This window comes from Arachis hypogaea, chromosome 5 (genome assembly GCF_003086295.3).
Source record: "Arachis hypogaea cultivar Tifrunner chromosome 5, arahy.Tifrunner.gnm2.J5K5, whole genome shotgun sequence".
Lineage (NCBI taxonomy): Eukaryota > Viridiplantae > Streptophyta > Magnoliopsida > Fabales > Fabaceae > Arachis > Arachis hypogaea.
Window position 1 is genome coordinate 17178123 of NC_092040.1, and position 4619 is coordinate 17182741.

At 40.4% G+C, this 4619-nt stretch overlaps 1 non-coding gene across 1 annotated transcript; it reads left to right on the top strand.

Moving 5' to 3' along the window:
- Positions 1 to 3057: 3057 nt before the first annotated feature.
- On the top strand, positions 3058 to 3161 carry LOC112804136 (small nucleolar RNA R71). The gene has a single exon (XR_003202756.1). It is a non-coding gene; the product is annotated as a small nucleolar RNA R71 (small nucleolar RNA).
- Positions 3162 to 4619: the final 1458 nt, after the last annotated feature.

Consider the following 4619-nt stretch of genomic DNA (forward strand, 5'->3'; position numbering starts at 1 on the left):
GTATTCAAACTTCTACACAAAAATGACAATTCTACACTCAATTTCCAGTGAGCTGACTAAACAATCAAGCATGCATACTACCACTTAATTCTACTTGATTTGTCACTAATTGAGCCAAGTTACTTTTGTTCAAACTTTTCTTTTATTTTTGGAAACAGAACAAGCATGGCAAGCATTTGTTTAAGAAGGTGAAGTTATATCCAAACATCTAGGCATTCACTTTATTCAAATCAGTAAACAGACAAACATACTAGAAACTTCACATTCCAGAAAGATTCAACAATTACAGTTTAAACCAGAACAAGCATGCTTTTGTTTGCCTTTTAAAGAATGCTCAAGGAACAACACCACCTTGTGAAATTTCTTGTTTTCTCTTTGTTGCCAGGAAACAATTTGATTTCTCCTTCTTCTCCTAGTTGTTGCTTCATGTTCTTTCTAAGATCCTTGTTTCCTTTCCTGCAAAGAGTGATGAAGTTGCTTGCTTCTCAAGCACTTGAGTGGTTAGCTCAACTATGTATGGGCAAGTGTCTGAGTCTTAAGTTGGTGTGTGAACACCAAACTTAGTCTCCTACTTACTCCTCTACTCTTTGAATTCTTGAATTCTCCTTGGAATGAAGTTGCTGCTAAGGATTTTAAGCATTTCTGTGATTGCTTAGAATGGTTGTTCCTTTCATATAATTCAAAGGTTGTTGTGTGCAGTTGATTTGTATGGTGGTGGAACACCAAACTTAGAGTCACACATTCCCCTTTGAATTATTGATTCACTAATTCATTGTTTGGTGTGAAACACCAAACTTAATTCTTTGCAATGCACAGAAACTACTTCACCTTTTTATTGAAACAATTAAAAGAAACAGCAAAGGAGTATTACCTCAGGTTGGGTTGCCTCCCAACAAGTGCTTCTTTAACGTCACTAGCTTGACGGTTGTCCCTTGTTAGGGTGGATTGTAGTGCTTGATGTCCTCTCCTCTCACTATGAAAACGTCCCCATTTGATTCCTTCATGATTTCCAAATGTTCCATAGAAAGAACTTTCCTGATTGTGAACACTTGAGGGAGCTGGGAAGGAATGGGTTTGAGGCCAGGTGGGATTGGCAGATAATGACTTGATATCACTTTATCTCCTGGAGAGAAACCTTCAGTGGGAATTTTCTTGTTCCTCCACCCTCTTGGAAATTTCTTTACAACTCTTCCCTCTCTCTTGAGGATTTCTTCATTGACCCTTATGCCAGGAGGATCTTTCTGAGCTGTTTCTATTGATTTTTGTGGCTTTAACTCTTGCAATTCTTGTTTGCCTTCCAAGGACTGTTTCAGAGTTTCAGCTGCTGGATTGCTTTCCTCCAAACACAGATGGCTACTATCATCCATAGGCTTTTCAGGTTCTGGTTCAGGCTCAGATGCAGGTTTGAAAACATGGAAAATGAGCTGTTCATCATGTATTCTCAAAATTAGCTCTCCTTGTTCTTTATCTATGAGTGCTCTAGCAGTGGCTAGAAATGGCCTTCCCAGAATGATAGGGTGTAGGTAACTTTCCTCCATGTCCAAAATGACAAAGTCTGTGGGGAAGAAATAATTTTCCACTTTCACCAGCACATTCTCAACTACCCCTTCAGCTTGCTTTTGAGTTTTGTTAGCCAGTTGTATGATTACATCAGTGGATCTCACCTCATTCAGTTGTAGCCTTTTCATGAGAGTCAGAGGCATCACATTTATGCTAGCTCCTAGATCACAGAATCCTCTGTCAATTTTCGTTTCCCCTATGATGCAGGGGATATGAAAACTTCCTGGGTCTGTTTTCTTAGAGACTATGTCCTTCTTGATGAGGGCACTGCATTCTTTGTTCATTATTACAGTTTGTCCTCCCTTCAAAACTCTTTTCTTGCTCAGCAATTCCTTCAAATACTTGATATATGTAGGCATCTGCTGGAGAATCTCAAGAAAGGGAATATTGATATGGAGAGACTTAAATGTCTCTAAAAACCTTGAATATGTTTTCCCTTTTTCACCTCCTCCTATCCTCTGAAGAAATGGTGTTTTTGGTTGGTATGTTTCCAGCATGCCTTTGTTTTGCAGTTCCTTGGCTTGCTCAGTTTCGCTTTCCTGCTTAGCTTCTTCCACACCTTCCTTCAAGATTTCTGGCTCCTGTTCTGAGGGTCTGATTCCTTCTTCTTCTGAGACTTCCTTCAATATGGTGATGGCCTTGCATTCTTCCCATCTCACTCCCTTTTGTTCCCCTTTAGGATTCTTTTCTGTGTCACTAGGGAACACTGCAATTGACTTTGGGGCCTGTTGAGATAGCTCTCCTACTTGAGACTCCATCCTCTTGAGTTTTTCACCATGGTTCCTTAAGGTAGATCTCACATCATCCCTAAAGCTTTTCAACTCACTTATGTCCTGACCCATGTTTGCAAGCATTCCTTCTATCCTGTTTAATTGATCTTGAAATTGTTGGTTCGGATTTGGTTGGGCAGGTTGATTATTTTGGCCATGATATGGTGGTTGGGAGTAAGTGTTTTGTGTGGTTTGGTATGATCTTTGGTTGAAGTTTTGGTATGTGGAATTGTTATGTTGGTTGGGGTTGTAAGGTTTGTGGTTTTGTGGTTGGGTTTGCTGGTTTCCCCACCCAAAGTTTGGGTGGTTTTTCCAGCCTGGGTTGTAAGTGTTGGAATGTGGATCATATGGTTGCCTTTGTTGATTTCCCACATAGTTGGCCTCTTCCCAATCACCTCCTTCATTGCTTACTTCCTCTTGATCTTGTGCGTGTATTGCGGCCACTTGATTTGTTTTTAAGTTCCTGGTGAGCTCTGCTAGATGCTTGGCAAACACCTTGTTTTGGGCTAAAATTGTATCAACATGGTTCAGCTCCATGACTCCCTTAGTGTTGTGTCTCTCTGAAGCATAGTAGTACTCATTCTCAACCACTGTCTCAATCACTTCAATGGCTTCTTCCACAGTCTTTTTTCTGTTCAATGAACCTCCTGATGAATGGTCTACAGCCTTCCTTGATTCATAAGAAAGTCCATCATAGAAAATATGCAATTGCACCCAGTCATGGAACATGTCTGGTGGGCATTTCCTTGTCAAATCCTTGAATCTCTCCCATGCCTCGTAGAGAGTTTCACCCTCTTGTTGTCTAAAAGTCTAAACCTCTGATCGAAGCCTATTGACCTTTTGTGGGGGGTAGAAACGTGCCAGAAACTTGCTTTCCACCTCATCCCAGGTTGTTAGGCTCCCCCTTGGGAATGATTCTAGCCACTTAGCTGCCTTGTCCCTAAGTGAAAATGGGAACAAGAGCAGTTTATAGGCATCTTCCTGGACTCCATTGGACTTCACAGTGTCGCAAATTCTCAGGAATTTTGTGAGATGTTGGTTTGGATCTTCATTAGCACTCCCACCAAATGAACAATGATCCTCCACCAGTGATATTAGCTGTGGTTTGAGTTCAAAATTGTTGGCCTGAATGGGTGGTTTCTGAATGCTGCTACCACAATTCCCAGAGGTTGGGTTTATGTATGAACCAAGAACCCTCCTCTCGGGAATGGCATTGTTTCCATCAGCTCTCTCGTGGTTGTGAACTTCTCTATCCATGTTGAGATCTAGAGCTTCCTCAAAATTGTCCTCAGATTCTCCTTCAGATTCTTTTTCTCCCAGTACTCTCTTCCCTCTTGCTTCCCTTCTAAGTTTATGAAGGGTCCTCTCTGGTTCGGTATATGGAGGAGTTGTTGTCTCTCCTCTCCTACCTGTCATACAAGAACACAGCACAGGCAACAAACAAGTGAAATACTCTTGGTTAATGGAAGAGTATGGTTAGAGCAGTTGAGGAAATAATTCAAATAGTTAGTGGGTCAGTGAGTTAGTTGCTTGAATTTAAAGGCATAAAGAAAGAAAGCAAGTAACAGAGTGCAGAAATTAAAATTCAACAGTAACTTGAACTGAATTAACAAAACAAGAAAAATGCTCAATCTAGTTAACTTCCAATTTGAGAATTGTCAATCGAAAACCAATCCCCGGCAACGGCGCCATAAACTTGATAGCCATAAACTTGATAGCTACGATTTAGGAAATTGCACAATCGGCAAAAATTCCTTCCGGCAAGTGCACCGGTTATCGTCAAGTAAAAACTCACAATAGAGTGAGGTCGAATCCCACAAGGATTGGTTGAATGAGCAATTCGGATTAGAAGTTTGTTCTAGTTGAGCGGAATCAAGATTTAGATGAGAATTGCGGAATCTTAAATTGCATGAATTAAAGAGCGAGAAGTTAAAGTGCTGAAATTAAAAAGGGATCGGGGTGATTGCATGAAATTAATTGCAGAATGTAAAGAGAAAGTGTAGATCAGAAATGGGGAATTCATTGGGTTTCAGGAGATATTGAGATCTCCGAATCAAAACATTTTTATCCCTTCCTCAACCAATGCATTCATTGAATTTTGCTTGGCAATCTTATATGATTGGATCCCAATTCCTTGGCTCACCAGTTCTCTCTAAAAACAAACAAATTCCCAATCCCTTGGTTTAAATGTTCATAAGAAGAGATGATGCTCGATCACTGATTATACCACACAGTTTCATGAACCACAATTTGGTAGGATTACATGTCACAATATCCATCCAAACCCCA